Raw genomic sequence first — 12,634 nt, forward strand, 5'->3', positions numbered from 1 at the left:
GGACTAGGAAAACTAAGAAAGCAAGGGAAGTGGGGAAGAAATGACGCTGGACAAGACACAGACACTGGACGAGACTATGATACAGGGCAAGAGCTAGGACTAGACAAGGAAAGCGGGACCTGGACGAGGAAGTTGGAACTTAGAAATAGGAACTTGGAACCTAGGCAAAGACTCCAAGCCAGAGACTGGGCAGGGACCCAGAACCTGGGTCTTGAATCGGGCTCGGATTCTGAATCTAGGCGAGGACAACACGTGGCAAGGCAACAGGACTGGACGTGCGGGCAGGACACGGGACTCCTGGCTGGATGAGGACATGAAGCTTACACTTGGACGAGGACATGAAGTTCAGACTTGGACGAGGACATGAAGTTCAGACTTGGACGAGGACATGAAGTTCAGACTTGGACGAGGACATGAATCTCCGACTTGGACGAGGACATAAAGCTCAGACTTGGTCTTGGGAGACAGGAACGCAGAACACAGAGCCAGGACCTCTCCTTGGGAACAGGACATAGGGCCGGGACTCATACACAGAACACTGCACACGACGAGACAGTTCACAACACTAGGTAGCGGCAAATAGCCGGACCTACCTAGCGAAGGCGAGGACACAAAGAGACTGTTCCAAACAACGAAAGACGGTTCCTTACATGGACACAGCAAGGCTCCGGTCTTGCTCCGGCGGTAGAACCTGACGGCAAGAATATGCTAGGACGCAGGCGAGGCTCCAGGCGAAAGGTAGCAGGCGAAGCTTCAGCCAACGGCTATAGAAAGAAGGGGAAGGGAAGGGAACAGTCCAGCCTCAGGGTAACGGCAAAGACGGAATGGCTTACCCAACGGAGGCAAGGACAGGAAGGGACAGATACAACCGAAGGATAACGGCAAAGACGGCCTGACTTACCCCACGAAGGCGAGGACAGTATTCTGACGAGACGAACCAGCACCTACACTCGAACCCAAAGCCACTTAAATTCCAGCCTCAAGACGAGCATCAGGTGCCTATGATCAAGCCTAACTGAAACAAGGGACAGCCGGAAGACCCGGAGTCCGGAGTGCACGGACCTGACCACAAACTGGAACCCAGTCTAAATGGACCGGACCATGATAGGCTCGCATCTATGTCAGAGCTGAACAACGAATATTCTTCGGAAGCTTAAGTTGCAACTGTTTTATCGTTACAACAGGCAGCTGTTCTGCTTAGAAAGCCAGGATTGGGGAAAAGAAGAGCCCTCCCTTCTCGGATACGGAAAAGACTATCTATTATGCAGATGTAGGCAGGAGGGTTATTAATGTACTGTAAAGTGATGAGTGGACATCGGATTCACGGAGAGAATGATCTTAGCAGAAAGCAAAAAGTGGAGGGAGAGGCAAATAAATATGTATTTCGTGGTAGGATCCCATTGAAGATGGCAAAGGTTGTGGAAAATGATGTGTGGCATGCAGAATCTCATTGGATGTTATATAAGGATAAAAGAAACTCTATCCCTGTTAATGCGCTGATGGCAGATCTCCAGGAACTAGAAGGCAGCATCAGTGATGGATTATGGAAAACATTGTTCTTTGAAGAAGAAGGACATCTCTGAATGAAATTAATGAGGTCATGGATGTCTGGAATGAAAGACGTCATACTCGGAACAAATGTGGTGGAGAGGGAAGAACTGAGGAAAGGGAATGTCGTTTTTACAGGGACGGGTTAGGAAGAAGTACAGCGAAAATTAAAACAACAATCGGTAGGTTTATAAAGGATATCAGAAATGACGACAAATACATCGCCTAAGGGAAGAGAGTTACCAGAAATGGACTAAGTGAATTTAAAGGCATGGTGGAGGGTGGGGACAAAGTTAATGAAAATGACGAACTCAGCATAGGTGCATGAAACAGCAGTAATACTGCACTTCTCCTAGATTAATAGATAATTTCCTCTAACAAGGAATTCAAAACCGTACGCATTACACCATGCGTGGTTGAGCTTATATCTTGTGTTACTTCAAACTGAATTCACAATTCCTGAACTCGGCGTTCTCACTGAGCACCTCCCTCTTGGACTCTGGAAAAGCTGGGTTATCCAATCCACTGGCAGAGCAGATAGGTCCTCTCTTGAACAACCTGCAGCATGCTAACATCAGAGGTAGCAACACTGGCCCCACACCCTGTTTGCGATGGGTTCCAACCTGGCAATGGAAGGGTGCAAGGTTGCACATGTCGATATAAAACTGCATGAGGCTACACACAGTGCGGTCAGGGTTGTTTGAGGTGGAGCAGGAGTGGAGGATAAGGCATTAATTTTGAAAACTAATTGACGTCTCGACAGATCTGCAGACACCGCAGACAATGAGTGAGGTCAAATACTTCACTTGATAACGCTAAGGGGATAATGCTGCGGCGGCATCTCCTTAAATGCTGACATTACAAAACTAACAATGATAATTTCTTTAACGATAAATCCTTAAAATAGATGGCATTGCATCATTAACCTTGGAATAAAATGACTGTTTCAGATAACTTTCACTAATGCTCTTTATTACATTGCAATTTAATAGACTCCCAGGGGGCCCCTTACAATATAAACAGTGACTTCTCTGAACACGGATTGATACTTCACCAGTCAGAAGCTGCGAGTCCACCACACAAGACATTTTTCAGAGAGATGGGATACCCAGTGATCTTCCTGATCGAGCGCATTTACTACCCTATTCTTGCTGCCATTGGGGTTACTGGTAAGGCAATGCACGGGATCGATCGTAAAATCAGAGCTTTGTGTTGATGCACCGCTCGTTTAAAGATTCATGTTCAGTTTTACAGCTTCAGTCAGCGAGATCATTGCCCAATAAGGTTAAGCTCAAACTTTCTAAACTTGTTTGCAAAGTAAGTAAATTTGCTAAGTTTCTTTCGATTTCGCACGCCGCTGTGACGTCGCACTCCGGGAGGAGCACAGAGATCCAAAGAGCCGTCTATTTGTGTAAAACAGCACGGTATAGAAACAGCTCTCACACCTCCACTTTACCAATGCTTCATTAGCCTGGTGACCGGAATGCACTGAAAGGTTAGATGGGGGTAATTGTCTTATGTCCCACGGCACAATACAGAAACGGGGCGTTATTAACAAAAACCCGGGTTACCTAATTGGGAGAGCTGATCGTTGTTCTGTTACACAAAGAAACGCAAAGAACAATATGCAAAACAGACCATTCCGCACATTCAGCCCAAGATGATCACCGAACAAACTCATGACTGGAATCAGTGGAAGATAACCCTTTTCTTGTTTTCTGAGAAACTGCCGTTTGATTCCCGTCACTGCGAGTTCAACAGACTTCTGGGATCGTTGCTACCTTCAGTGCTGTTTGAGCTGTTGACATGAAACCTCAGAATCTGCAATCAACGCTGAGCAACCTCAGGGACAGTCCTTCCCAACTGTATTTACCCGCACGCTGCCACGTTCCGCGGTCTGTCCATCGGTGGAATATTGTACTGCGATGCTTGGCTTTGGAAGTTCCCATGTCCAGTACTGCTCGGTTGCTGCTTGTCAGATCCGCAGCAAACACTCACAATGTTCCTGCGAAAGTGTCGCAACGTCAGTCTGGGAGAGGAGGATGAACTGATTGTAGTTTTCATATCTGGCATGTGATCGGATTTCTGATGTTTCTTTCCGTCTAGAATCTAACTGCTTCTGTCTAATTCCTGTTCTTGCAGTGAATTTCGTGGCGATTGTGATCCTGAATCGGGGGAAGTGTGGTCTCTCCAAATGTATCACTCGTTACCTGATTGGAATGTCAGCGGCGGATCTAATACTGGTCATTATCAATGTAATTTTGAATCGAATTAATAACATACATTTCCCAGTTACTTTCCTGTTCATCACTCCTGTGTGTGCAGTTAAAGTTGTTTTGTCTCTGGCAGCTTTGGACTGTTCAGTCTGGTTCACAGTCGCTTTCACCTTTGACCGATATGTGGCAATTTGTTGTCAGAAGCTGAAAACAAGGTACTGCTCCGAGAAAACAGCGGCTGTGGTTTTAGTAACAGTGAGCGCCGTCGCCTGCTTGCGATCCATCGCCTGGTACTTTGTGTTTGTACCCGGGGTAATTATTGACAATGTCCCGTGGTTTTGTGTTCAAACCCCGTATTATTTCAGCTCACCTTTCTGGGTTGTATACGAGTGGGTTGACAGTTTATTAACGCCACTGCTTCCAATTGCATTGATCTTGGTGTTTAATGTTCTGACTGTCAGAAATATTATTACAGCCAATCGTCTCCGCAAGGGACTCCGCACCAACAGTAAGGGAGAGAATCGCGCTGACCCAGAGACGGAGAACAGAAGGAAATCCATCGTTTTACTCTTTGCTTTGTCTGCCAATTTTATACTGATGTGGATTACGTATGTTGTACATTCCTTAAACTGGCCAGTTGTGAACTTTAATTATACAGACAGGACCCTCAGCAATCCCGATTTCATATTCCAGGAATTTGGATTCATGCTGAGGCTTCTCGGTTCCTGCACCAACACGTGTATTTATGCTGTAACGCAGAGTAAATTCAGAGAGGAGTTGAAAAATGGGATTCAATATCCATTCGTTCAATTTGGTAAATTAGTGAAACAATAATATAAAACCGGCCTTGAACCAGGACCTGAGATAATCATTTTCATTTTATTTTGCTGTTCCATCTTCACCTCTGCTCTCTGGTTTTTGGTGAGTCTCCACTTGCCCAGTTGCTAGCTGCCTAAAGCATGACTTCTAAGTTACACCTCCCCAGATTCTTTCTAAATCTTTTTATTATTAGTAGTAATATGGACAGAATACAAATGATATATTAACAAAGAAATTACAAACATACAAATTCCATTACAGATGAAGCAAAACATAAACAATAGTTACAATATAAATGAGTTTACCAAAATATAAACCATACAATATATGTATGAACAGGGTAAGTCTAAATATTTCATAATATATGATATAAAAAAACAGAAAAAAGAAAGAAAAAAAATATAATGCAAAATTAGCTAATCTACTAATCTAATAACTAATATAGAAGAAATAAGAAGCAAGAAAAAAGAAAAAAAGAGAAAAAAAAGCGGGGCTGTTTATAATATCTCACAAGAATAAATATTTATCAATGCCGTCACTTCCGGTCCTCTCAACATACATGAGCTAAAAGCTGGGAAATCAAATGAACTTGGAACAGGGTCATATTACATCAGATGAAAATGTTGAATAAATGGTCTCCATAACTTTTCAAATTTAATAGAAGTCTCAAAAACACTACTTCTAATTTTTTCTAAATTTAAACATAACATAGTTTGAGAGAACCAATTAAATACAGTGGGAGGATTAATTTCCTTCCAATTCAACAATATAGATCTTCTAGCCATCAGAGTTAGAAATGCAATCATTCGACGGGCAGAAGAAGATAAATTCAGTGAGTCTAATCCCCAGCACTGTGAACGCTTCGGGCCGAGACCCTTCGCCAGGGTTTCGGCTCGAAACATCGAAAGCGCTTCTCCCTATAGATGCTGCCTGTCCTACTGTGTTCCACCAGCATTTTGTGTGTGTTGTTGTTTGAATTTCCAGCTTCTGCAGATTTCCTCGTGTTTCCACATGTCACATCTGATTTATCCAAAAACAACTGCCCCAATGAACTATGCTTAGTTCCTGCTTTATCCTCCCGTAATTTACACTGCTCTAATTTAATAGTCTCCTACAATGTCTGTTCTTATCCTCATCTATAGCTATCTTAATACTTAACGAATTATGGTCTCTATTTCTTAAATGTCTCCACCATAATCTGAGTTACCCAGCCTGGATCAGTACCCACGCAAGTACCGCATCGCCTCCTCCTCTTTCCAAACTGTCTACATCGCGTTTTGATAAACTCTCCTGGGTGCACCCAACAAACTTTGTCCAATCTAGACGCCCTGCACTAAGGAGATCACAGTCTATTTTGGGTCAGATGAAGTCCCAAAATTCATTAACATTAACTGTGTTATTACTGTGCTCTTTCCTGAAACTGCCTGGATATTTATTCTTCAATGAACCATGGGTTACGGGGTCGGCGAGTCCTTTGGTATAATTTTCTCAAAGTGATTTCACTTTTTTGTTATTTACGACTTCTACCCAAATAGACTCAGTGATGAACCTTCAGTTTTGACACCTTGGTGAAGCTGTGTTACTGTATATGATTAATTGTGCTAATCACACCTCCTTTACCTCTGGCTCTAACTTTTCCATGAAACTTAAACATCCAGTCCTGTTTGTCTCACAACCAAGCCTCTGCAATAGTCACAACAACTGATTTCCATGTCCTGATCCATGCTCTAAGTTCATCGCCCATGCCCTCATGTTCCTACACACACCAAAGCACACAAGATAGACAAACAATCGTTGTGCAAAGGCAACCAATGGTGCAAATACAAAAAGGTGTGGGATGCAGGAAGTCTGGGAGACCTCCAGTGTCCCAAATAAACATATCTACGCCATGTGGATCAAGCTGCAGCTCCTGAGAGAACGTATTAAGTAATTGGAGCTGCAACTCGATAACCTTCGGCTCATAAGGGAGAATGAAGAGGTGATTAAAGGAATATAAGGTAGTTGGTTTACAAACAGAGAACATGTGTAGTGATACCTCTTGCAAGGAGAGGCTGATGATAGGGCAAAATTGCAGTCAACACAATGAGTTACAATGTAAAACATGGACAAAATCGATATGGGTGAATACACAACTGAAGGCGTTGTATTCAAACGTGTACAGTGTACGGAATAAGGCAGATGAAATTGCAGCACAGTTACGGATTAGCAAGTACGATGCAGGCATCACTGAAAGCTGGCTGTGAGATTAATATCCAGGGATACACATTGTATCAGAAGGACAGGCAGGAAGGATGACCGGGTGGCATTTTTAGATGGTAAAAAGTGAAGTCAAATGAGATGACATAGGATCGGAATGTGTTAACTTATTTAGGATAGAGCTAAAGAACTGCAAAGACACTGATGGGTGCTGTATACAAATCTTTAGAAGCTAGAAAGGATGGGGTCTACAAATTATAAAGGGAGATCGAAAGTCCAGGCCAAAAGTGCAAAATTACAATATCCCTGAGGGATTCCTATATGCAGGTAGTTTGGACTATTTGTCTTCAAGCGAGGAAATTTCTAGAATGCCTATGAGATAGTTTATAAAACAGCTCTTTGTTGAGCCCAGTTGAGGATCAGCTCACTGGATTGAGTGTGGTGCAATAAACCAGAATTGACTGGACCCTTAGATTAAAAGAACCCTTAGGGGTAAGTATCACGATATGATCGAATTGATCCTGCATTTTGAGAAAAACAAGCTAAAGTCAGGTGTATCAATATTGCAATGGAGTAAAGGGAATTACAGAGGCATGAGAGAGGAGTTTACCAAAACTGATTCGAAAAGAACACTGGTAGGGATGACGGCAAAGCAGCAATGCCTGGAATTTCTGGAAGAAATTCATAAGGTATAGGATATGTACATATTAAAGAGGAAGAAATATTCTAACGCCAAGATGACACAGCCGTGGTAACAAGATAAGTCAAAGTCGGCTTAAAAGCCAAAGAGAGGGCATATAATAGATTAAAATTAGTGGGAAGTAAGATGATTGGGAGAATTTCAAGTATCAACAGAAAACAACTAAAGAAGTCATTAAGAAGGTAAAGATAGAATACACACATAAGCTAGACAATAATATTAAAGCGGATACCAAAAGTTTCTTCAGATACGTGAAATGTAAAAGAGAGGTAAGAGTGAATATAGACCACAGGAGAACGATGCTACAGAGGCAGTCATGCGGGACAGGAAAAAGGGGGACAAACCTAATAAATATTTTGCGTCTGTGGAAGAACCTAGCAGTATAGTTGAAGTTCCAGGTGTCAATGTGTGAAGTTACCAATACTAAGGGGAAGGTTCATGGGAAACTGAGAGGTCTGAAGGTAGATAAATCACATGCTGATGGTGTGCACCGCAGCTTTTTGAAAGATGGGGCTATAGATATTGTGTGGCCAATCATAAGTGATGATCGTTCAACAATCACTAGATTCTGGAATGGTTCCAGAAGACTGAAAAATTCAAAATGTCACTCCTCCCTTCAAGAAAGGAAAGAAGCAGAAGAAATGAGACTATAGGCCAGTTAGTCTGAACAGTGTTTGAGTAGATGTTGGAGTTCATTGTTAAGGATGAGATCTCAGGGTACTTGCAGACGCATGATAAATTATGCCACAGAGAGCAAGGTTTCCTCAAGTGAAAATCTTTCCTGACAGACCTTTAGAATTATCTGAAGAGCGAACAAGCAGAATCGGTTGTTGTTGTGTGTTTGGATTTCCATAAGACTTTTGACTAGGTGCCACACATGAGGGTGCTTAGCAGCTACGAGTCCATGGTATTACAGGAAGGACTCTTGCATGTAGTATGTAGATAATCCTCAAAGAGGAGAGGCTGTACTTGATCTGGTATTGGGAAATGAACCTGGTAAGTTGTCAAGTCTCTCAGTAGGAAAGCATTTTGGAGTTCGTAATCACACTTCTATCTCCTTTACCTTAGCATTGGAGAGTGACAGGAACAGACAAATTAGAGAAACCTTTAATTGTAGTGAGGCGAAATATGAGGCTATCAGACAGGAACTTGGGAACATAAATTGGAAACAGATGTTCTCAGGGAAACGTACGGAAGAAAGGTGGAAAACGTTCAGGGGATATTTGCGCAGATACGTTCAAATCAAACAGGGAAACGATCCTAGGGTATAGGAACCGTGGTGTAAAATTGCTGTTGTAAATTTAGTCAAGAAGAAAAGAAGATCGTATGAACGATTCAAAAAACTAGGTAATGAATGAAATCTAGAAGATTATAAGGTCAGTAGGAAGGAATTTAAGAATGAAATTAAGAGCGCCAGAAGGGGGCATAAGAAGGCCTTTGCGGAGAGGATTAATGAAAACCACAAGGCACTCTATAAGTATGTGAAGTGCAAGAGGACAAGACGTGAGATATTATGACCAATCGAGTATGAAAGTGGAAATGTGTGTATTGAACTGGAGGAGATGGCAGAGTTGCTTAATGGATACTTTGCTTCAGACTTTACTACGGAAAAGTATTTTGGCGACTATAGGGATGATTTGCAGCGGACTGAAAAGTTTGAACACATAAATATTAAGGAAAGGAATATGCTGGAGCTATTGGAAAGCATCAAGTTGGATAAGTCGCCGGGACCGGACGGGATGTAGCTCGGTCCACTGTAGAAAGGAGGAGAGGAGATTGCTGATGCTCTGGCGATTATCTCTGCATCATCTCTGAGGACGGCAGTAGTTCCAGAAGATTGGAGGGGTAGTCCAGAAAATCATAGGCCAGAGAGACTTACTTAAGTAGTTGGGAAGTTCATGCAAAAGATGCTGAGAGGCAAGATTTATGAACATTTGGAGAGGCATAATAAGACTAGGAATAGTCAGCATGGCATTGTAAAAGGCTAGGTCGTGCCTTAGCATCATGATGGAATTTTTGAGGATGTGATTAAACACATTGATGAAGGTAGAGCCATAGATGTAGTGTATATGGATTTTAGCAAGACATTTGATAAGGTACCCCAAGCGAGACTTATTGAGAAAGCAAGTAGACTTGAGATCCAAGGGGACATTGCTTTGTGGATCTAGAACTCCTTGCCCATAGAAGGCAAAGGATGGTTGTAGACTGGTCATATTCTGCATGGAAGCCGGTGACCAGTGATGTGCCTCAGGGATCTGCCCTGGGAGCCTTTACTCATTGTGATTTTTATAAACGATCTGGATGAGGAAGTGGAAAGATGGGTTCGTAAATTTGCTGATGACACAAAGTTTGGAGGTGTTGTGGATAGCGTGGAGGGCTGTCAGATGTTTCAGCGGGAAATTGATGGAATACAAAAATGGGCTGAGAAGTGGCAGGTGAAGTTCAACCCAGATAAGTGTGAGGAGGTTCATTTTGGAGGTCAAATATGATGACAGAATATAGGATTAATGGCAAGGCTTTTGGCAGTGTGGAGGATCAGTGGAATCTTGGAGTCCGAGTCAATAGGACAGCCGGTGGCGATGCTGGAGGCGAATACGAAAGGGTCTTTTACGAAACCTCTGGATGGATACATGGAGCTTAGAAAAGTACAGGGCTATGGGTAAGCCCAGGTAGTTCCAAGGTAAGGACATGTTCGTTACAGCTTTATGGGCCAAAGGGCCTGTACTATGCTGTAGCTTTTCCATGCTTCCATGTTGCTATGTCTAAAGCAATGGCTGATTGGCATAAAAGGGCGGGAAAAAAGGAGCTTATTCTGGTTGGCCTCCGGTAACAATTGGTGTTCCACAGCGGTCTGTGTCGGGACTGATTCTTTTCACGTCAAATTTTAATGATTTGGATGAATAAATTGGTGGTTTTGTTGCAAATTTTGCAGACAATATAAACATAGGTAAACATAGGGGGCAGGTAGTCTAGACGAAGCAGACAGGCCACCAAAGGACTTAGATAGATTAGGAGAATGGAGAAAGCGGCAGATAGGATACAATATTGCCAAGTGTATAATCATGCACTTTGGTAGAAGAAATGAAAGTGTTGAACATTTTCGGAATAGAGATTAAATACAAAAAGTTCTAAGGCACAAACGGATTGGAGGCGTTTGTGCAGGATTCCCTGAAGGTTAATTTGCAGGTTAAATCGGTGAGAATGGTAAATGTCCTAGCTGCATTTATTTCAAGAGGACGGAAATATGAAACCAAGGATGTAACGTTCAGATATTATAAAGCACTGTTGAGGCCTTACTTGGAGATTTCTGAGCGGTTTTGGGCCCCTTATCGTAGAGAGGGTATACTAAAAATGGAGATAGTTCAAAGGAGGTTCACGGAAGTGATTCCAGACTTGACCTGCTGGGCTTGAAGACCATTTGATGGCTCTGGGACTATATTCACCGGAATTCTGAAGAATCTCGGATGACCGCATTGAAACCTATCTAATGTTGTAAGGCGTTGATAGGGTGGGTGTGGAGACGATGTTTCTTATTGTGGGAGCCTAAGACCAGAGGGCACAGCCTCAAAATAGTGGGGCGTCCTTTTTGAATGGAGATGAGGTGGAATTTCTTTTTGCCTGTCACATCCACGTATTCGACAGCGCAGCAGATACGGCAGTTGCGTTCGTGCATATGCACGTGTCAGCCAATTATGATTTCATTGTGAATTGTATTTCACTCCGCTCATTCCGTCGTTGTATTTGCCAACATCTGGACACAGGAACGCTTCGCTTCCTCCTTGCATTCTGCCTTGCTTGAGAAACAGAACTGCCAAGTCAACTGACTCTGAAAACTTACGGTATTTTGTTTTACTCTTAGCTGTTCTTTTGAGCCTCACTCACTTCGTTTTCCCTTTGAGAGTATTAGTTAACAGCCTTGTTTGGCCTAGCGTTTATTGTTTTCCTTTCCCTTCAGTACTGTTTGCATTAAAGACTGTGAGCTATCGATCTGCTTCAGTGTCTCTCATTCAGCATTTGGGCCACATGCGCACTGGCTGACATTGCCAGATGGTGGAAAATCGGTGGAAATCTTTGCCACAGGCAAGGCAAGGGTGGTGGCCAAGGAGGTATATATATTTAAGGGAGATTTTTGTAGATTCTAAATTGGTCAGGGCATCGAGGTATATGTGGAAAAGGCAGGAGTTTGGAGCTGAGAGGAAAATTTGATCAGCTATGATGAAATGGCGGAGCCGACTCGATGGGTTAAATGGACTAATTCTGCTGCTATATCTTATGGACTTCTGGTTTTACAGAAACAGTTCAGTGATCTCCTCTGGTTCAAGGGATTAATGGATAGCTGAGGGGAAGTAACTGTTCATGACCCTGGTCGTCTGGGTCGCAAGGCTCCTGTGCCTGCTTCCTGCTGGAAAAACCGCAAAAAGAGTATGACCTGGAAAAGGGGAAAGGGGTCCTTGATGATGGATACTGCTTTCCTGTGACTGTGCTCCGTGTAGACATAATCGGTGCTATGGAGGACTGGCTGTATACAACAAGACGAATAACTGATATATAAAGAAAATATATAAAATAAATAAAGAAAACAAAGACAGAAAATATTTAAAGAAAACAGGCAAAATAATAATAAAGTAATTCACACAGAAGTGCTGGAGGGACACAGCAAGCTGGGTAGCATCTAGGGAAAACATTAAACAGTCGATGCTTCGGACCAAGACCCTTCATGAGGACTGAAGAAAAAGTGATTAGAAGTCAGTGTAAGAAAGTGAGGGGAAGGGAGGAAGAAGTAGAAACTAGGAGGTGATGCATGATACCGGGAGAGGGGAAAAGGGTGAGGTAAATGCTAGGAAGTTCATTAGTGAAAAAGATAAAGCTCGTGAGAACAGGGAATTTGATAGGAGAGGACAAAAGACAATGGAAGGAAAAAAATGGGGAAGGAGCTCCACATGGAATTGATGAGCAGCTAAGTAGATGAAGCAAGAGAATGAAATGGGAATGGGGAATAGTGAAGCTGAACGTGACCGGGGCAATGCTAGAAGTTTTAGAAATTGATGCTCATGCCATCAGACTGGATGTTATCTCGATGGAATATAGTGTGCTGCTCCTCCATCCCGAGTGTGGTCATCTCGTGGCAGTAGACAAGGCCATGGACTGACATGTC

The sequence above is a fragment of the Hypanus sabinus genome, chromosome 10 (genome assembly GCF_030144855.1).
Source record: "Hypanus sabinus isolate sHypSab1 chromosome 10, sHypSab1.hap1, whole genome shotgun sequence".
In the NCBI taxonomy this organism is placed as follows: Eukaryota; Metazoa; Chordata; class Chondrichthyes; order Myliobatiformes; family Dasyatidae; genus Hypanus; species Hypanus sabinus.